The sequence below is a fragment of the Camelus bactrianus genome, chromosome 1, assembly GCF_048773025.1.
Source record: "Camelus bactrianus isolate YW-2024 breed Bactrian camel chromosome 1, ASM4877302v1, whole genome shotgun sequence".
NCBI lineage: Eukaryota > Metazoa > Chordata > Mammalia > Artiodactyla > Camelidae > Camelus > Camelus bactrianus.
In genome coordinates this window covers 74525546-74548822 of record NC_133539.1, presented here as the reverse complement: position 1 = coordinate 74548822, position 23277 = coordinate 74525546, and the positions used below count along the sequence as shown (strand labels likewise).

The 23277-nt window shown below is 37.9% G+C and overlaps 1 protein-coding gene across 9 annotated transcripts in view; it reads right to left on the bottom strand.

The window, feature by feature from the left end:
- The window catches only part of PEX5L (peroxisomal biogenesis factor 5 like), a 597540-nt gene that overhangs the window by 185071 nt on the left and 389192 nt on the right, over positions 1–23277 (bottom strand). The gene's annotated exons all lie outside the window — the stretch shown is intronic.

The window sequence follows — 23277 nt, the reverse complement described above, 5'->3', positions numbered from 1 at the left end:
TCCCAGTTTTATTTATCATCATAATTGTTCTCAATCCCCCCTAAATGGGTATACCAAAGGCAGTTACAAAGGCTCTGCAGCTGGATCAGATGAGCAGGACACCAGTATCTACATTTCCTTGGGGTTCACTGAGGAAATGAGATAGATGAAAGGAAACAGAAATACTTCTCACTGCAACTAACTTAATCCATTAATTGGTTTGAGGGTATAATTTCCATTATGGTAATCTTGTTGTAGAAGTTTTAAAAAGGAGACGTGCTAGCCTCTGTTTTAATGAGACACTGCATTAATTGGGTATTGTGAGCAACTCTTTTTCACCCTCAATAATATAAGGGTATTTCTTAAGCAGAGAATCCAGTGTTCAAATTTGGCAACAGATCCATGTTCTGATTGTTAAGAGTCAGAAATAAAAAAGTCAGGCTTTTGTATGACTTATTATACATTTCAGTTTTCTACTCTGAGATGCTTGGAGAGGCCCAGAAACTTGTCACACAGGTAGGGAGTGCAATAACTTGTACTGATACTCCACTCAAAAATTTTCCCCGTGTCTTTGAAACCATGAGGAAAATGTGAAGATCATCTTCTTAGTCAAATACTGCTATGGCATTCATTTTACTCATCATAACATAATTCATGGGGGTGAGTAACAGACGATTGTCATTTCACATAATAAGCAAATCACACAACTAATAAAAGAAAAATCTAAGCCTGTATGACCAAATATTACAACTAAGTAGAAAAATGTAGAGAAAATATAATATTAGTCTAATGTTTTGGTAAAGTTGGTAAAGTCTAATGTTATGGTATAGTTTTTTCCTACCAAAATCCAGTTTCATAAATATATGTCAAACTTGGCATATCATTTATTGAAATTGCTTTTTTCTTGCATTAAGTAATATCTCAAAATGCAAATTTACTAAATTTTAGTTTAGAGTTATAAAATAATATTAAGATTCTGTTTAGTCCTCCTGTGGATGAGAAAATGGACGCACAGCGATCAGGAGGTGTTCCCCAAATCATTCACTAGTTAGGGAGTAAGAGGCCTGGGGTCCACTTCTTTTGCTTGCTGGCTCATACTGTTTCTTTGGTTCTGCATATCTGCCTCCCTCCCTTTTTGATATTAATCAGACAGGAAGTTGAGTGCATTACTCAGGATTAGTTGGTTTCTAAAGGAAATATTCCATTTTCATAATTTAATTTAATTCCATCTTTAAAGAGCTGGGATAAGATGCTCAATCTCTGCTGGTCTATGGGAATCTCTAGAAGTTTAAATCAAACCAAACAGATAATTTCAGGCTAATTCAAAGATCAGTTAGTTCAGTGATTTGTGACTTAATGCAACACGTATTGTTTGCCTACAGTGAGCAGGCTCTGTGCTAAGGGCCGGGGTTAAAAAGATGAACAAGACACAGCCAAGGGAACTCACCAGAAAGCAAGGTGAGGGGAGGTGAGACGGACATCTGAATAGGTGTGGGGTGCTAGGAAAACAGAGAGGAAGGTAGGTACCCCAGCCCTGGAGACTCAGGGAAGACTCCTTGTAGGAGATATGGCTTTAACTCTTGTAACTTAGTTTCGAAGGATGAGCAAGTATTCACTAAGTAGATGAGATGGTAGATGAGATGGTGAGTTTTCTGTTCAGAGAGATCATTAGAGAAGGCCAGAGGCACGCAAGCTTGGGTGTCATTTGGGGAAGCACCAAAATTTAGCAAGACTAGAGGCCAGGGTGCTTATGGGGAAGTTGTAAGTGAGAAGGCCAGATAAGTAGGCCTTATAAGTCCTATCTTATTTTGGAGGCCAGTGTTTTCCACATGTCAGTGTGCACTAAATTCACCTGCCGAGTGTTAAAGTGCAGATTCCCAGGCCTTACCTTCATGGAGCCTGATTCAGTCGGGCTGTAGTGGGTTCCAGGAATCCGTATTTTTAACAAGCATTCTAGATAACTATTCCAGAGAAGGCTGCACTTGGAAAAACACTGCTATAGATGATGGTGTACCTTGAAAGGACTTTAGACAGAAGGGTGACATGATCAAATTAATGCTGTAGTAAAGGTTGGTAAGATACGTGTGACCCTGACAGCAAAAGGGCTAGCTGAGGCACTATAGGGACTCTTCAGATAAAGACAATAGAGTGATTGAAGATGGTGGCTGTGAGGAGGGGGGAAAGACAGGGCAGAGCATGAGTAAGTTAGGAAGCAAGTGCTCAAGCATTTAGATTTAATTTGAGGAGTGAGAGAAAAAGAGGCATGGATGAGGGAGAAAGAGGAGAGGATGGGTCCCAGGTTTCAGGTAATTGAGTAGGTGGTGGTGCTATTAAATAATTCAGGAAAACAGAAGATGAGGCAGGCTTTATGGAAGTTATTGGTGGTGATAATGAATCCAGTTTGAAACATGTTGACTTTGAGTTGGATCAGGCAGAGGTGGTCAGTTAGTGGTGCTGGTATTTAACAGGGAAGAAAATACTGGTTTGTAGATATTTAGGCTGGGCATAGATGCCAGATTTACTATGTTTTCAATTTAGTTACTTTACCATTTCTTTGCCTGCCAACAGACCAGCTATCTATATAACCATTTATTAAAAATGGCAGAACCATGTGCAGTATAAGCCACAGGTAAAACAATAATTTTTGACAAGTTAGGTATAGAATACTTATACTTTAACTCTTAACTAGGAGATTAGTTAGATTAATGCTTCCCTGACATGACATAGAACATTTACATTCTTATCTTATTGATTCTGAAACCAGGACATGATCACATGAACGTGTTAGAGGTTGAACTCTGAAAAATTATTTCTAACAAAATCATCTATAATGGAAAACATGATTTTTATTTTGGTACTTTGAATTTTATATTGAGTTCGTTGACCAATACTATTACATTCTGATTTTTATAATGTTATTTCTAGGGCTTCCACTCCTAAAGTAATGGGAAGTTTTAAATTAATTAAAAGAAATTAGAGAACAGTGGTTCCATTTTATGTAGATATTTTAATATCAATTGAGATTAGTAAAATCTATGCATATTTCCACTAATCTTGATCCTGCCATTTAGAAGTTCTTTTTCAGTAAAGCTGGTATTTTTCTCTTTCCCTGCAAAAACTGAATCTCTAAGAGCAGAAGAAATTAAGAGAGGCCCCCAAATAAGAAGTAACTAATTTTTCAATACTAAAGCCAGGTATTTTAAAGATAGGTTTAATAGAGGTTAAAGCATTAAAGTAAAACATAAATCACTTGGTTCACCACCATACTATTTTTGAATTTTTTATAATAGCAAAGTACAAAATAAAACATACAAGTGAAATATTTAGATAAGTGACAGATTTGGGGGGGCATATTTTGATTTAGTTTATACATACAACCTGAGATTTTGCTTCTACACGTGCAACACAGAGTGATGCTACACTGGGATTCTGAGCTCGAGTTACTCCCTCCCATAGCCTTACTATTTTCCCAGCTTCCTGGGCATTTCTGATTCTAGGGAGGCTTTTGGCACAAAAAGATGGATGTTTCACAGCTGTTTGTACTCCACTAGAAGAGTGCATCCCATTACAGACAAATGTAGTCTCAAGGTACTAATGTATACAGATGTTGAGTTCAGAGACTTGATAGAGCTGAATGGATTTAGCATCTGTCTTGTGGAAATGCTAGGAAGAATGCATCAGAATTTCTACCCTCTAAGGCCATGCAACGTTCCAGAAGACTTGCAAAATCTTTTTGACCCCTGATAGTTGAGTCATTTTGTAATAGGTGAGTTACTGGCATGGAGACATGAACTGAATTTGCTATGTGGGCTCAAGCAATTGAGTAAAAACCGAAGACCCAGATCGTGGACCCCAGTCCCCAAGTGATTTGATATAGAAGTTTGGGTGAGGCAGCCAAACCCTGTGAGTTGAATTCTCCTTATCGGCATGACAAAGATAAAGGATCTATATCCTTTGCCAACCTCAGAGAAGCATTTTAAAGATTAACTTTTATGAGGCTCTCACAAAAAATGACTACTGTAGTCAAGATAATCAGTATTCTACCACAGCTGAGAATTCTGCCATACTGCGGATTGCTTTGTCAAAAAGTATCTGTTGTTATTTGGAGAATGGGGAGAATGCTGCAAGTACAGCAGGATCCTCCCAAGGTGCATACCACTTGAAGAATTAGGACAGGTTGATCTCTGGTTTCATAAGCAGTAACAAGTATCTTGATGCTAGCAAAGCTTTTAAATTTATTTTCCATAATATGGTTAGTAGTAAACTGGAAAAATCTGCCCTGACCAAACCCTCAGAGATGGATTGTATCACTAATTAAGGGCCTCATAATAGAATCCTAGAGCTAGAAGGAAAGCCAGTGATCTTCTAAGCCAACCATCTTCCACAGAGACTAGCAAACTCACATCCAATCTATGTTTGAATATCGTTGGTAAAAGAAAGCTCATTTCTTCACCTTTCATTATACACATACACACATACATATATATGGTTGTACATATGCGTTGTGCAAGGTCATCTGGATCAGGAGCACAAGTCAGGTGTGAAATCCAAGCCTCTAACTCCACTTGCAAAATTGTGTGCCTGGGTTTGGGGTTGTGTCCTCCAGGGAAAAGGGGCGTCTTTGCATATGCAGCCCATTCAGAGAGGGTCCCTTTTTATAAGTTGCCCAGAGATGGCACATATCACTGGCATAGTTATTTCCCCTCTCCTATTAGAGCTTTGACTTGTGACTTTTAAATCTTTTTACTATGTATCTGAATGGGAAGATTTACTCCTCCATATCTCAGGCTCCCATATTTATATTATGTAACTGTGGGAGACATAATAAGAAAATCTCCATATTCAGACACATCCCCTGGATGACTATTATGAGTGCAGTTCCTCCCTTGGATTCTTGGAAAAATGTGTGTGTGTGTGTGTGTGTGTGTGTTTTGCGTGCATGCATCTGGAAAGGTCAGGGCTAGAGATGTAAGCAATCCTTACAACTGGGTGTAAGCAAGTGATGTCCTCCTAGGACAGTTCCAGCTATGATGTTCAGTTCCAGCTATGTCTCAACGGTCTCAGGGGTGTGTGTTAGCACTATTATCAAAATCACTGTTGACAACTAGCTGAGGTGGCGAGGAGGTGTCTAGAAGTTTAGAGGCATGGATTCTAACTCCAAGTGACCTTGGTCAGTTAGAGGTACAGTTAGAAACCATTAGGAGAATCTATTCTATTTCTAAATCTGCATCCCCAGACTGTCCTCAGGCTTTACAGAGGTTGAACCCATTAAACTGCGTAGACTGCTTTGACAGTGGAGTATTGCTTAATTACAGTGGCAATCTAATTATAAGGTTTATAAGGTTTCCCTGTAATTGATTCCCTCTCAAGTGTGTGGAAACTTCACTTGATATGTATTCACTACTGAAACTCATGGGAATAAACTGGATTCTGGGGCCGTGTGTCTTAGAATCAGGAAGTCAATACCAACTGCATTTTGGAGTCCTTATTCAGGACAGTAAGGGGCTCTTCTGTGTATTTCAATCATTTATTCTTTCACTTATCCATTCATTCACCAATTCATTCTTTCATCCATCCATTCATTCATTCATTCATTCAATAAATACCACATTAACAGCGTGCATCTAGCACTACTAGTCTCTGGGGATACAAAGGTGTATTGAATATGTGGTCATTGCCACAGATGGGCTTATGAGTAGTCGGGAAGACTGATAAAAATAAATAATTAAAGCTATATGCTAATTATGGTGTTAGAGATGGATATAAGATGCTAAGGAAGCATTAAGGAAGACATCCCTAATTCTGCATTGTGTGTGGGGGAGGTGGGAGAGTGCTGGTGGGGGCAAAGAGCAGCACTCACTGAGGAAATGACATTTGGGTGGAATTTGAAAGGATGAGTAGACATTCAGTGTACAGAAGGCAAGAGTTTGGGGATGAGGAAACGGAAAAAAAAAAACCCAGAACTATAAGAGGAGAAAATCAAGCATCTGTTACCACTGTAAACAACCAAGTGTAACAGGCGCTGCTGTGGTGAACTCCTTCCACACACAACATACATGAAATGCCTGGCCAGCTCTGCAGAAACATGAGCTAATCCTTACAAAGGCATCACGACAGATGGGTATGTTTGTTATCTTCTTGCCACAGATGGGGAAAGTGAGGTTTAGAGAGAATAAGCTATGCGAATGAGATCACACAGATGAAAGTCAGGATTTGAACTTGGGTCTGTCCAATCCTGAGCACAAGCTCTTAACCAGTATGTTTTTGTAGCCTCTTCAAATGCGAGCGATCATTAAGCAATGTCTGATGCATGCCATCAAAAGCCTTTTAGCATCCTCTTTTTTCCTCATTTTTGGGAAAGCAATCAGCTCCAGAAGTCTGAGCCATCAAGACCTAGCCGTCAGTTTCTTCATATGTAAAATGATAAAGTTGTGCTATGTGAACTCTAAAGACCTTTGTATCTCAAAGATTCTATTTTAATTTAATTTTGCCCCAAGCTTAAGAACACTTTTTTAAAGAACACTTCCTTTTTGTCTTACATAAATCTTTCTAAGGACTTATGTAATAGACTGCATATCAATATTAATGACTCAAATGCACAGGGCATCTTGATTATAATCATTCTTTGGATGAATATGAAACACTCATAGGCCCAGTTTTGCACATTAAATTCCTGCATATGGAGGGAAAAAAATGTTCTTATCATGAAGGTACATGATATGTATTTTAATCCCCTAATTACTAAATTCTTTTAGGGCTCTTTCCAATTCCTCAAAAAGAACAGAATTGAGCAGTAGATGGACACTGATGAATGATGGAGGGCTCATTCTGCTCCTCTTTGCCACATGATTTAATCAGCCGATATATTCTAGCATTACTATATTCTCCTACAGGCCTGCATGTAATGGCAGGAAATACCAAATGCACAAGGCTTAAAGAGCATTATTTTCTTTTTTAACTCTTATCCCTTAAGGCTGACTGGACTGTAGCTCAGTCAAAATAAGAGAGATGTCTCTTTTAAGCAATATCTATAACATGTTATGGTGGGCATTGGCTTTTTAATTTTTTTAAATTTTCCAAATCTAAACTCCATATTTGGGAAACTGTCCACTTCTGGACTCTTGGAGGCAAGCAGACATGCACTTTCCCAAACTACTTTGCAGATGTGTTGACTTGGTGCCACCAACCAGCCACACTTGCCCCACTTTGAACTGAGATCTGGGGACACACAGAAACAGTTATGGTAGAGAATTCTTGGCAGTGGGGACAGCAGCTGAAAAACATGGGGTTTTCATGGTTCCTCCATTCGGAACCTCATTCTAGGAGTCTTTGAGTACCATAATGTCTTTTCTTAAAACATTAGACAACTTTTTATTTTGAAATGGTCTCAAGCCTACAGAAAAATTGCAAGAATAATACAATGGATTCCCATAATATCCCTTCTCCAGATTTATCAATTTTTAACACTCTGCTATATTTGCATTCCTCTCTATGTAATTATATCGTACGTACTATTATTTTCATTATTCCAGATCACTTGGGAGTAGGTTACATACACTGTGCCCCTTTACCCCTTCATATTACAGCATTTATTTCCTGTGAACAATGATATTCTCTTGCCATAGCCATGGTTTAGTTATCAGATTCAGCATAGATAACACTAACACTAATCTAATCTCCAGACCGTATTCAAGTTTAAGTTATGCCAACAGTGTGCTTTATGACAATTTTCTTTCCCAGTCCAGGATCATGTATTGCATTTAGTTGTCATGTCTCTTCAGTCTTCTTTTCATTGGTTTTTTCCTGACATTAGCATTTCTGGAAAACATAATCTGTTTATTTTATACAATAGCCCTCATTTTGAGTTTGTCCAAGATTTTCTCATGATTAGATTCAGGTTGTGCATTCTCAGCAGTAATATCACATGAGTGATGTTTGTCCTTCTTGGGGCACTGCATCCAGAGGTGGACATCCAGTTGACCACCATACTGGTGATGTAGATTTTGATTACTTAGGGTGTTGTCCAATTTCTTCATGGAAAAGGCACTATTTTCTGTTTTGGTTTGTAGTTTATATGCTTGATATTTTGATGGTATGTAAATATCCTGTTTTTCCTCAAACTGACCCTCTCCTCAGATTTAGCATCCATTGACCATCTTCACTTGAATCAAATTTCACTATGATGTTTGCAAAATGGTGATTTTTCTATCTTTATCATTCCTTCTGTGCATAATAATTGTCCAAATATACTTTTAATAAATTCCCTTTATGCTTAAATAAGCCAGAGTTGTTTTCTGTTGCTTACAGCTAAGAACTCCTGATTGATTTACTTGTAAACTTAGGCAACTAGTTCCAAGAACCTATCAAACCAGTTCACTCAAATGGTCAATTTAGTCAGCCCAAGGAGGGACAGTGAGGAACATCTTTAGGAAAAAAAAAAGATACAACTTTTCATGGCACTTCATTCTGTAAGACTTACAGACTAGGCTTTCTTCCATTGTCAGTCAGATAAATGACTACTAAAACTGAAAATATAAAATATTAAATAGTTAAACTAACACTGAAAAGCAGGAAAAAAAATCAATTTTTGTGACTAAATGCCACACACTTGGTTATTTGAAAACCTTTAGTGGTTATTATAATGTTTACTTTTCACTGAGATTTTTGATTGTAATAAACATCAAAATAAAGAACAATAGTGTAATGGGAATAACTCACTAGGGTAAGGCAACTTTCATTCCAGTACTAGCTCTGCTAATTAAGCTATGTGGGACTTTCTGAGCAAGTCTTACTTTCCCGGACCTCAGTCTTCTCATCTGAGAAATGAGATGGCTGAACAACAAATTTTTAAGCGTTCTTCAAACTCAGGATTCTGTGACCTCAAAACTGAAGATTAGTACAACTGTTGGAGACACAAAGAACTGTTAATTTAGAATATTCTAATGAGCACATGTGAATCCAAGATTATTCTGGTATAAAAACCTAACACCTGTGAGATAACTCCCAAGTTATTCAGAGAATAGAAACATCAGAACACAGTGCTTGGCATGGTCTGATCACATCTCGAGTGGCGTGTCTTGTTCAGAGGGCTGTACTTTCACGGAGCCATTAAAACATCAGAAACGTCATTATGAGAAACGATTGAGTGAACTGGGCTGTTTATCTTGGAGGAGAATAGATTTAATGGGATGAAGGCATAATAGTTCTCTAAACATTTAAAGGTTTGTTTTATTCAGATGGAACACAGTATGTTGCTGTGCTTTCTGCAGACGGAAAAACAGCAGCCAATTGGGCAGAGGTAATGATACCAGCGTAAGGAAGAAATTTTATTCAAATATACTTGTGAGAGTTCCTCTTGCCCGCTCTTCTGTCAGGGACCCCATCATGCTTCTGTGATATCAGAAAACTACTCAAGAATCAAGCTTTTTGCTAAGTTCTCAGTGCAGTAGATCAGGTCCCACGTAGACGTTTTCAGATCAGTGCTTCTCAAATGTTAATGCACATATAAATCACTGGGTATCTTGGAAAACTCAGTTTCTGATACACTAGGTTTGGATTGGGACCTGAGATTCTGTATTTCCAACAAACTCCCAGGTTTTTCCATGTGCATATAATCACCTGTCCAGTCTGATGTAATATCCCCACATGATCAGAGGATGCCATTCAGTATAAGCATGTATGTTACCGTCAATACCCATGTGAAAGGTGGTAAAAAGATGTTCTGCAGCTCTAGCACCTTCATCTTCTCATGATGTTTAATTGTTTTCGTCTTCCTTATTTCCTTGAAGACGTTCCATATTTTCTGATCTTTCACTATTTTTGATCACTTTGCATGATGGTACTCGTATGGCTCTGTCTGATACTCACTCATATACTTTCAGGTAACCAGGGAATAGTCCCCCCAGATTATGCTGGGTTTTGCTTATTTTAGGTCATTACTTCAGTCGACTACATCCACTGGCGTAATGGTCCCGGATAAGAGGTCTGTGTGCACAGGAACAATGTGCTCTGCTCATGTTCAGCTCCCCCTTCACTCTAGGCCTCTTCCATCTCTAAGCAGGCATTGCACCACAGTGAGAACTGGATACTGTACCCAGGGCCTTCTTTTTGTCATTGCCTCAAGAAAACTTCTTACCTCACCCTGATAGGATACCAGTTTTAACCCTCAAGGATGTACAGAATAATTCTATCCCCTTCCTACATAATAACCCTTCAAATATTTATATAAAGTTATCATGGTCTCCTTGAGTCTTTACTTTCCAGGCTAAACATTCCCAGTCCCTTCTATCCTTACTCATATGAGATGAACTCCTCAACCATACCAGTTGCTTTAAAAACTGTATAATTTTTAAGAGGGCATGTGGGAGTGGGAATTTTGTGGTTCCCTAGGTAGATTTCTGGCATCTGGCATCCCAACAGCACCAATTTGCTCCTGGAATCTCCATGATTTATAGACCACCATATGGCATTCTGTTTGGAGGAAAAAAGTTTTCACTACACCAAGTCCCACTTAGAGGCTTTGTCTGCCTTTTCAGGGGTATTGATGCATGAACAGGGGCTTTGGAGAGTTGCGAACGCACCTGTAATGCAAACTTTCCCACTTCGCTCAGGTTCGCCCATTTCAGAGCTGCTGACAGGGTTCTGTGTGCTTCTCTTGAATGAAATGGTGGATAAGAGCCTTTTCCTATCTAAATGAGCTCATTAGTTTTCATCTGTGCGATTTTTAACAGTTATTGTCTAAAAATAATTTTAAAAGATGATCAATTTAGTGAAATCTCACATGAAGAATAATAATGGTCATTTACTTAATGCAGTTTTAATAGAAGTCATATATTAGTACTAATAAGGATCAGTCAAAAATGACAAATATGACACCTAAAGCATAAGCAACAAAATTGAAAATAAACAAGTGGGACTACATCAAACTAAAAAAGCTTCTGCACAGCGAAAGAAACCATCAACAAAGTGAAAAGAAAACCTATGGAATCAGAAAAAATATTTGCAAACCATATATCTGGTAAGGGGTTAATAGTCAAAATATATAAAGAACTTACGCAACTCAACAGCAAAAAAACAAATAACCCAATTTAAAAATGGGCAAAGGATCTGAAAGGTATTTCTCCAAAGAAGATATAAGAAAGGTTACAGGTACATGAAGAGATGCTCAGCATCACTAGTCATTAGGGAAAAGCAAATTAAAACCACAGTGAGATAATCACCTCATGCCTGTTAGAATGGCCATCATCCGAAAAAAACAAGAAATAACAAATGCTGGTGTGGATGTGGGGAAAAGGGAAACTTTGTGCACTGTTGGTGGGACTGTCAATTGGTACAGCTACCAGGGAAAATGATATGGAGGATCCTCAAAAATTTAAAAATACAACTATCATATGATCCAGCAACTCCACTTCTGGGAATACATACAAAGGAAACAAAAACATTAACTCAGAAAAAATATCAGCACACCCACATTCATAGCAGCTTTATTTACAATAGCCAAGACATGCAAATATCTGAAGTATCTACTGATGGATGAATGGATAAAGAAGTTGTAGTATATACGTATACAATGGATTATTACTCAGCCATAAAAAATGAGGAAATTATACCATTTGTGACAATAAGGATGGATTTTGAAGGCATTATGCTAAGTGAAATAAGGCAGACAGAGAAAAACAAATACTGTATTATACGACTTACATGTGGAATCTAAGAACAAACAAGCAAAGTCATAGAAAAAGAGATCAGATTTGTGGTTACCAGAGGCAGAGGTTGTGGGGAGCGGGGACTGGAAGAAGGTGGTCAAAAGGCACACACTTCTAGTTATAAGATAAATAAGTACTAGGGATGTAACGTACAACATGATGAGTATAGCTAAACTGCTGTATGACAGACAGGAAAGTTGTTAGAGTAAATCCTAAGAGCTTTCACTACAAGGAAGGAATTTTTTCCTTTCTTCTTTCTTTCTTTTTTCATTGTGTCTACATAAAGAGATGAATCGTAGCTGAACCTATTGTGGTACTTTCATCATATATGTAAATCAAACCATCATGCTGTACGCTTTAAACTTATGCAGTGACGTATGTCAATTATTTCTCAGTAAAATTGGGAAAAAATGACAAAACATACAAAACAATGATTTTTAAACACTGGAAGAAAAGGCCTCACAGGATCCCTGAGAGAAGGGAAACAAAAAAGGTGAACCCTACAATTGCCTAGCTTACTGCTGGGAAAGAGTTCCTAGCACATAATGCAAGAAGTGAGAACCACAAAAGAGTTTGGTATTTTCCCTGAGTTGAGGAGACAGAGTGGAGGATTTGAGGAGGCCAAGGTGTGAGAATACACAAGGCAGAGTTCTAGAGAGAGGTCTGCACAAAGTGAGACCTCTAGAGACACGCAAAGGCTCCCCCCTCTAGTTTTCCACTGAGTTCTGATCGTGTTTGTGAGGAAACTATCAGAAAGGAGCAGGCAGAGCAATTCTCAGAGCTCAAGTAGGGCTATAAAGACTTTACAATCCCAAAGCCAAGCCAAGAAACCTCCTAGTAAGTGGGACATCAGGTAAAGTACTCAGAAGGATATTACCTCAGTAGAGAGGACAAATTAGCCCTAGACCAAAATATTTTGGTAGCTTCTGGTACCCCATAAGAACTCTTAAAAGCAAACCTTGAAACAATCAGGCTGTTTCCAAGTATCTTAATTGTGTCCAAGCACAAAGCTTAAAAAAAAGGGATGAAAAAAAAAAAAAATCCAGGACCCAACAATGTAAAATTCACAATGTCTGGCATCCAATCAAAAAGCACCAGGCATACAAAGAAGTGGGAAAATACAACCCATAATGAGGATGAAAATCAATCAATAGAAACAGTCCAGAAAATGACACAGGTAATATAATTAGTAAACAAGGACATTAAAGCAGCTACAGGTAAATGTACTTTCACATGTTCACTGCCTACCCACAAGGCCATAGATATAGTCTCTTATTTTAACCCACTTGGGATGGACTTTTATGTACATGTAAAATAGAAGTCAAGACTCACTTTTTTTTTTTAGTATATGGATATCCAACTGACCAAGAATCATTAATTGACAAAGACCAGTTTCCCTTTGCAATGTAGGTGTCACCTCTGTCACAAATAAAGTAGTTATAAATGACATTATAAGACAGCATTGGCAGTGTGCTGTATCAGACTTTGGGCTCTGAACAATCCGCAATGGCCTTGATATTTAACCAATAGGGTATTCACTGTTTTCCTATTTATATTCTGTATAATAATATACAAGATACACAAATATTTCTTAACAGGCTGGGAAAAAAGTCTTCCATTCGGTATCCCTAGTAAAGGGGATGGCATAGGTGAGGAGGGGCAGAAATGGGTGAAGTGGAAATAAAGGAAAGGGTCGTTGAAAGAAATGCAACCCCCAATTCATAGCACCTAGTCTCTGATCCATGCTATAGTTCAAGATGATTTTTTCCTTCTACAAATTCTGAATTATAATAAGGTTTCATATTTCAGAAACTTGGCAACCCCATTTTCTTTATCGGTATAGTTGAAAGGACATCGTGTTTAGATGTCCCTAAACACTCAGATTGGACTTAGGTCCCGTAAGGAAACATCAGGCTTGGAGTTTGCCTTCACTTTTAGTGTAGGAAATGCACACTAGTTATTCTATAAACGTATCAAGAAGTTAATTCTAGACTATAAAGACTTTAAACAGCTCTAGCTTATGCCTGTGTTGGCAACATGTGATCTCAATGAAAAGTGTGAAAAAGCAGCCTGCCAGATGTTTTGACTACATGGTGCATCACATCTTAATGTTTCCTAGGTTGGCAGTGGTAATACTAGAGATTCAGGATTTTAAAATTAACAAGTTCTTTTTTAACCTTTTATTATTCTTTACTTTAAAAATGTTTTAGAGTCAAATATTTGTATGCTAGAATTTTTTCTTTCAAACACATGTTTTTAGGAAGAATGTTTATAAACCATAAACAAAATCTAGGAAGAACATATTGTGTTTCTTACAGTAAGCCTGTAATGTAAACTGTTGGCCAGTATAGCTGGGAAATGAGATTTTCAGGTTAATCAGATATTCAGCAATATTATACCATAAGTATTATAATTTTTAAGTGTTAGAAGCTCAATGTTACTCTCACACCAAGCATGATTTGCTTGTAATGTATCAGAAAGCACTCTGGAATCTTGCTGGAGCTTGTCATAATTTTGAGCATTAACTTCACTGTATATGAATTTCCTTTAATAGAGTTTTAGTTAATACTGTTTCAGACAATAAATTCATCCAAGGAGTACTAATACTGATTATCACTGATAGGAACACTTCGAGGAGGAGGAGCAGGTACTGTATGAGCTGGGGGAGATGGAAAGGGAGGGCAGCCGCTACCCATGACCAGAGCAACACAACCAACCCATCCATCGGTCAGTATCACCTCATTCATCTTACGACATAACCCCTGCAAAGAACCCCCTAATCTTCAAAGATTCCCCTCTAAAAATTCAAATACTACTATAGTGTGTGTGTGTGTTGTGTTGGTATTAATTATATTTCTGTTAGCAAAAGGTTGATAAAGAAATAACACAGGATAGAAAATGGTGGCATCAGGAGGTAAAAATGATCCTTTAGAGAAGTAGAAGTACCCATGACAAATATTACCTACTTTAGAGTTTTTCTTAAGGTGTCAGTTATGACAAACTGCTGTTATAGATGTTAAAAACATTCTATAATCTTACCGTGGACTGGTTTCTTATGTTTGTTGTTTCTAGTGAACCAAATGAATCCCCAGTGGCCAGATCTAATGTATTAACATAATTTATGTCATTCAAGCTGTTCTTCTTCATGAAAAAATTTTTTTAAAGCTTAAGTAAGGTCATAAATAAAGAAAAACACAAAACTCCTTTGAGGGAAGACAAATAAAATGGCTACCTTTAGAACTGTTAATAATCTTATAATTTTTGTCATTTAAATTTTCTTTAGTTACTGTCTTGGGAAGCCAGAGGGTGTAGAATGTCTCCTGGGTAGGCTTGAATAAGTCAAAAAAGTCTGTTTTGAATGCCTATAATAAAGATCAGTTACAATTACGAATAGATTTTTTTGTTTGATTGCTTTCTGAAATAACTGTCTTCTGTAACAAAAAAAATTACTGGGGATGCTTTATTAAAAATAAACAAGTCAGTTCAAAACTGAAATTATGTTGTTCTGTATTTATAGTATTTCAGAAAAAAGTTTAGTTAAGGGAATATTCAGAGACGTAATTATTTTGCTCTAATTGGCAGTGTTAATGCATAAGCACATATACAAATGAGTATCTCAGTGCAGAGCACACAGAGGTCCTGGAGGGATTAAGATAACAGGTCATCTATCAAGAATAGAGAATTGGTCAGAACCAATACTAAAGTGTATTTAATCACCACTGGCTCCCCTGGTCAAAACGAAAAATGAAGTAAATCTAAAACAGTCGCTAAAGAAACAACCTTTGCTTGAGTTGCTGGGGTGATGAATTCCCCTTGGAAATAACTGGTGAGGCACTTGGAAAACAGCACAACTCTGGGGCCCTGCTCCTAAGAACTATACTTGTGGCATTTACTTTGACACCAAGAAATATACACTACTATGCTATGCTGTCTATCTATCTGTAATAGATATCAACTTTTATTTTCTAATAAACTAGTAGAGTAAGCCAAATGTGTGTTTTTAAAAGTTTGCGGCTTCTAAAACAAATTGTTTCTATGGAGAACTGGATGAATTAGCCATGTGTGTTAGAATTAATAGACTTTATTTACAAAATTATTAAGTTGTACAAAGCCACTACAGAAATTTTAAATTACTGTTTTTTAAGACTTCATGTGAACACCTCCCCTACTTCAGACTGCCTATTTACAAAGCATTTTATTTTAAAATCTCTTGGATACAGAAAAGTGAAGAATTAGAAGCCTCAGCTAATGACTGCAAATATTTTCTGTTTCACTCCTGTTTTAAGGTATCAGCCAAGTAACACCAGTGTTTCAAATATAACTCCAAAGTTGGCAGAAATGTTAGTAAATCTGCTCATTCCTGGTCCACTTCACCAAACATGTATTCAGATTTTAAATCACAAATGTTTTGAAGTGTTTGGGCTATGCTTCTTCTCCCTTGTCATTAGAGTCGGCTACACACAGGAAGATGGTGCTATCTCTGATAAGGAAAGATTATTTAATCTAAATGTACCAACACAAAGGAGATTTTGTCTATAGGCTAAATGCTATTCTCTAGGAAGGAGACTGGGGTTTTAAAACTTATGCAAATAACTATTATAAATCAGGTTGTAATAAGCGTTATTTTGGAGGGGTTCCCACTCAGATGATCACATCATTTGATAGCTACTAAACTATTAAAGACTTAGAAGTTAACATCATGTTCAACAGTAAATAGGAAAAAAGTATTGTGAAATGGAATTTTGGCAAGCATATTGGATTACAGTCTTTATTTAGTAATGTTTCCAAGTTAAGCTTGGTAGCATAGATTTGTGAGTTTTACTGCAACCTATCATATTTGCTGTTACAGCAGTGCACAAGCAAAAAACATTAAGTCGGGAGCATGTGCAGAGCCTTACGTTTTGTGTATTCTCTGAAAGTGAAATGAAGCCCTCAGACATTGTTCTAGACAATTCAAGTTTCAGTAACATCCTCCCTTGAAATATTCAGAAAATTGAATTTAAATTGTTTTGGAGGTGCTTGAGTTTACCAGATTTTTGCTTCAATTCTTTATTCACAGAAACATATTTTCAAACAAAAAAATAATGTGGAAAGTTTTTGTAAATTGGCCAAGTAGTCAATTATGAATTTTGTGTGAATGAACAATTTTCTGAAGATTGACTCTATTTATTAAAATCTTCCTATTTTTACTCTTGTGGATAAACTGTTTAGGGATAATAAACAGATAATATATAAAATTGTAAATATTCTTAGGTGAAGATGAAGCATAAAACTATGGTAATAATCCTTTGTTAATTTTTTTTAGCTGTCATTGTTTGAAAGCTTCTTTGTTACTAAACTTTCCAATTAATGTAGCTTTAATAAGAAACATGCATATTTATTATATATATTGAGAAATATACTTCAGGCACTAATTATTGTCCATTAATTGATATAATTCTATTAATAATTTTCAAAACAGGATGATGGTAGTAACATGGGAAATGCTTTTAGAATTCTGATAGTGCTGATTCAGAATTCTTACAAAATTTAGGAATATGATATAATACCAATTTATATAAAAGTAAATTATAATCCAAAAGAATTTCCCCACAGACTTGGAAATCAAACATCGAGTAATACTAAGTCATAAATGCAATAACATGTTAATTTATCTATTTTCAATTGCTCTAAAAACACAGAAGTAACATCCTCAGTATTCATACATGTTACATACTAGGGTAAAGGCACCATATATGATAACTGTATTTGACCATCTTTGGAATAGAAGAGAAGCCAAAACATCAAACCTGACGACTAAAGTATTTAGAAACAGTAAAAAAGAGTTCAGTTTATACTTTAGGAAACTGAGCTGGTATTTCATTTTTCTCCCTCAAAACATACACCTGCCTTTATAAGGAAGAACCAACAAGGAAATGAGTACTGGAGTCAAGGTTAAAGTATTCTTGTCCAAGAGAGTGGAGAACATCAGAGAGAAGCAGTGGATCAGTTCAGATAAGCTTTAATAGCCAGAGACAGCACCTTCCCTGAAAACATTAGAGCCTCTTGGACATATCTTTGAAACTCATCCTCCTAAGTCATCCTGTGACTCTAGGGATAGGTGACAATATCCCATCATCTGAAGGGGGGAAAATACAGCACAAACCACTGAAAAAAATTATCACTTTAAAAAATAATACGAAAGTGGCAAAATGTTCCAACTGCTAAGAAACCTTTGCAGATGGTAAAGGAAAAGCTTTGTCTTTCCTATTATTGTTTGCCCTTCAGTTGACATACATGCCGAGTTGCATCAATAGGATTACAACGGAAACACGGTCATCTCCAGGTTTCCTCTGTTTGGTTCCTTGATCTTGTTTAAAGAAACAGGCTCACGGAATGCACACAAAACAAACTTCCCCAATCGAAGTTCTGAGATCTTTCCTCCCCCTTCTCCCACCCTCAGAAACCCATCTAGTTTTATGTATAGCACTGGACTGAAATGTCATGGTCATGTTGCACCACTTCACTTGTTGAATTGTTAGGAAGGCAGCACTTGACCACAGTAACTTGGTGAACTGCCTTGCTCTTGTATTAGTCCCCAATATTCTTATCCAGTTTGATGGAAATGTCTTACCTGCATGTGTCCCTGGTACATTCTGCTTAGGCTTCTTTAGGGTTCCCAGAGGCCGCCGGATGCTTTTCCCCCGTGTCTACTTGCACACCAACAGAGGGGAGAAGGCGGCGTGCACACTGGGTTCTTAGAGGGTGCCCCTGAGCCGGGTCGAAGGCTCCAGGTAGCCGGCCGGCGGCGGCTCCTAGACAAAGCTGCGGGCTGCCGGGAACTGTTCTCCGCTCGGGGTGCTGAAAGCGGACACAGGAGAGCGCGTGGAGGAGGCGAGGAGCCCAGGCGGCCACGCTCTCCGGCAGGCTCAGGTCCTGCTCTCCCGGCTTCTCTAAAACTCACTCCTTCTCCGCCGAACTCTTTCTCGCTTCCTGCCAGGCTGCCTCATGTCTCTCTCACTCTTTTCGCCGCGAACCCCTTCCTCCTCCCAGCCCTGACGTGAGCGCCCACACCAGCCGCCGCCGCAGCTGCCGAGGGGGGCGCGCGCCGCCCTCCCGGCCGCGTCCCTGCCGAGAGGCCGCGGGGCCGGGCACGCGCGCGCGTCCCCACTGGGGCCCGGGAGCAGCCCGAGGGAGGCGTGCGCCCCTCCGCGCGCGTGCTCGGGAATGCGCGCACGCGGCGGCCTACTGCCCGCGGGCGGTGGTCGTGCTAGGTGCGGCATTTGCTTCTACCGGGATTCCAGAAAAGCCGGAGGCTAGTTGCAAGAGAAGTAGGTGGACGATGCATTGTTTCTCCGAAAGCCATCAAAACCAACTAAGCCCGTCATTTTACAGACAGAATAAGCTGAGCGTGGGGATTTCCGAAGAGTTTACTTCTGTTCCGATTCAGCTCTCACAAGTTACCTCCGTGTCACTTGGTGAAAAAGACTCTCCCCTCTCACTCCACCCCCAATTCATCGCTGACCACTCTAAAATCGCAAACCTATCCCTAAGGGCCTTCCACGATTTTTCTCCCTAGCACTTAACATCACTTAACATCCTGCATATTTTATACAATTGTTTGATTTATTGTCTGTGTCTGTATATACAATGTTATTTCCATGAGATCAGGGATATTTTGGGGGAGGAATATATCCGATGTATCACAGCACAGGACAGTACCTCTTGGCACATGGTAGGCACCCTATAAAAACTTGTTGAATGGATGGGTTTTTACTATAATAATATATAGGTAGAGTGCATTTAAATATGTCCCAAGTTGAAGAGACTGGATAATTCAATGTAATCTTTACATTATAAATGTATATACATACACATACACATACCATGGGCTAGTGTATGTGTATATACTGTCAATACCTAGTTTTGTTGGTAAAAAGATCTCCAATCACACAACAAGCCCCTTAAGTTATATACAGCAGGATATAATCCCAAAAATACTGCATATAGCATTGTATACCTTTCATAAAGTTAAAAAAAAAACTCCCTAGGAATATAAATAATATTCGTATATAACTATATAAACAGAAAAGCAATGTTAATGACACTGGGTGAGGGAAGGCAGGAGAAAGGGATGGGGAAGTATTTTATATGAAGGTTAATTGTCAGCATCTTAGCTATTATGATGAGTGGTGATTCATAGACATGCATTACCCTATAAAAATCACTATGTAACTAAGCAAAACAAAGCCATGTATGGACTAGTGAGAAGACACTGAAAATAACCAAAAACAGATTAATCCATTTCAATGCATTTGAGTTCCTAAAACAACCAGCCAACCAAACACAGAATGACTAAGACTTGCAGGCAGGAAGCATAAATTCCTATTAGATTCCACCAATAGTTAACCTTGGTCAATTTCCTTTACCGTTTTTAGACTTCAGCTTTTTAATGTCTTAACGCTGCATGATAAACTCATTGCTTCATCTTTAAATTTGAGATATGTTCATCAGCACTGTAAATTGTAAAGTACAATCCGGTTCTAATTTTTAATTGTCCTTTATAGGATAGAGAACTGGAGTAGGAGTCAGCAGGTTGAAGGGCCAGTTCTACCTCACTACCTCACTGCTCTCTTGGGCAAGTGTACTAATTAATTCTCTATTTCCTCACTTTTGAAGTAAGGCAAGTATCTATCTACTCAGCCCACTGCACAGGGCTGCAAAGGGAGTTGTAAATTTTAAACCACCATATATAAGTATGTAAACAAGCTTTTTTTCCAGTCCAGAAAATATGAGTAGTGATTTCCTGAGACTTCAAGCTCTATAAATTTAAAAGGGTTAAATGATTTACTATAAAATGCTTGCATGTTAGTATAGAAACCTAGAGGAAATTCTAGTATTTGATTTGAAAGTGCCAGAAATCTGTGAAGTAACAGTGGGGCCAAAGTTTTCCAATCCATTATATGCTTATTTATAGCTCATGGGCAATTCAAGGAGCCGTCAACCAGAAAAGAATTTGAACTAGTATGGCAACTACCTAGAGCTGAAGATAGAAGTCAATATAACCTCTTTTTAAAACCTAAGTAACTCATTTAGTTACTCCCTACATTCTCCAAATCTCAGGAATGAAAGTGCATCTGTGAAGGCATCCCTCTCTTCATTCATTCATACATTTATTCATTCATTCATATTTTATTAAGAACTTATTAGTATGTGGGAATGTTGTGCCATGCTGAAATACACTGATGAATGAGACTGACATGGTCTCTACCTTCATGGAACCCACAGTCCAACTTCCTGACAAGAGTACATTTTACTATCCCAGAAAGAGAATCTGTCTAGACTTTTATTAAAACAACAACCATCACCACCACCACCACCCCGCTACAGAGATTCCATAATTTCTCTATTTCTCTTTTCTAAGAGATCACATCTAAGCTTTTCTAGTCAAACATTTCCCTCTCAGTTTTGAACTTTAATTATCTCTCTAGCACAAATATTTCCTTCAAAGCCTATAAATACGAGCTTTGTGAGCAAAGATACTTGGCTGGTTACCAATTCAAGTGTCAGTATCTTGAGACACTGTTGATTCACAGAACCATCTAGCAATTTATACACCTCATTTGGCCAGGCCAAAACATTTTCATCCAGATCCAGCATTTTAGCTCAAGTAATACGGTGTTCTGGTGCTAGCAGACATATCAGGAGAACATAGAAAGGATAAAGCAGGTGTTAATTTTATGATACCCATGATAAAAAGCTGAATCTTAATATAATCACATATGTGGAAATCATTTTTGCAAATCAAATTGTTTTTTAAGAGATCTTGAAAGGAGAAAATGTGCATAACTTTCTCTATCCTATGACTGCAGTAATGGTGAGAAATGCATCTCTTTGTGTAATCTCTGGTCCCCCCAGGGAGTCATTAAGGTAAACTGGCAGAAGGCAAACAACCCAGAGATGCAGCAGTTTGAAAAAGGTGTGGTTCTTTTGGAACAAAGGCAAGGGATAACAGCCATATATCTGCTTCTCTGATACCAGAAATATTTGAATAAAAAATGGAAATCTCTGCCAAACATCTATAGGCTTTGACTTTTCACAGGATTTTCTACTTTTCATATTCATATCTGGCATCATGGAAAAAGGACTTTGAAGATGAATTTGTAATATGTGTCAAATCCAAACAATTACATCTATGATATGAAGCAAAAGAAGAAAGTCTCTGTAAACACTGTGGAAGGAACAGTTACTAATGAATCTTTTCTAACCAACCTGCACATAGGTATACATCTCATTGGCAGTAATGCTGCCATCAGCAGTAGTCTCACTTGTAAGTGGCTGGGCCATCATTGCCCAGCTAAACCCAGAATTATTCATGTTATGATGGTACACGTTGTTTCCAAGGAAAATAAAGATAATCCATATTTCATATCTTTCACATAGTTGTTTTGCCACCTAAAATTGTCATGATTTAATTCTGGATCCAAGGTCCAGAAAATATTTCTCTTTTGAAATTCAAAGACCATCGTTACTCACAGTGTGGTCTGTTGACCAGCAGCATCAGAATCTCCTGAGAGCTTGTTAGAAATGCAGACTCTTGGGCCCCATACCTGACTTACTACTGAATCAGAATCTGATTTTAACAAGATCCCTAAGTGCTTTGTAGGCACTATCAAATTTGAGAAGTACTGCGGCCTAGAAGGTTTATTTATTCATGGAAATATGTGGTAAAGCTAAGTCTTGCTTTTTGCAAGGATAGCACATGAGTGCCAAGAGAAAAAGCACAACACATATCCTTCATTTATAAGATAATCTCACTGTATTTTGAGAGGCCAAAGGACTTGGCATACTATCACAGCACACCCAGCTTTCTTACAGCAAGAGCTGTGCTAATACTGCTTGCAATTTTAATCACCGTAATAAAATTAAAGAGTTGAGTGGTAGCAGAATATATTTTGGATTGATCAAATTAAGTTTTGTTTATAAGTAGGTGACTCCTCCTGCATATTAAATGGCTATTGAAGATTCAAGATTTATTAAATCTTTCAAAAAGCTGAGTAATAATGATGATGTCAGTATGCTTGTGGACTTAAAAAAATTAGGAATAATAGTCTTTTGGTGATTAAAGCATCTTTTATAATCTGTACAATTCAAACCTTGCTGCTCAAAGATGGTGTAGGAGAGAAGAAAAGCCAAAATAACTGTAGACCTAAATTAGAATGACTAATTGGTTTTTGTTGTTCAATCAGAGGGAGGAATGTGTTGTTAAAGTTTGCCCAATTGCCCTTTTTGTCTCTTTGACACATTGAATGGGATTAGCTGGGGTTCGGGGCATTAGATCTGGAAAGAATTTCAAAAGCCCACACAGCAGACCCCAAGCTGTGAGGGGAATTATGATCGAAGAAAAGTATGTGGACTCTGCTGACTAGGAGAAGGCAGCAATGTTGTTCCAAATGAACAAACAAGGGGGATGCTTCCTAGTTGGGCCTCCTAATAAACCAGTTTAAGAAATCACACTAAAATAATTTACATTTGCTTTTTTCTTTATAATGATGTTCTTTCAGCAATCCAATATTGCTTTTAATATTAAATGTACTTTCTAGAGTTTCTTAGT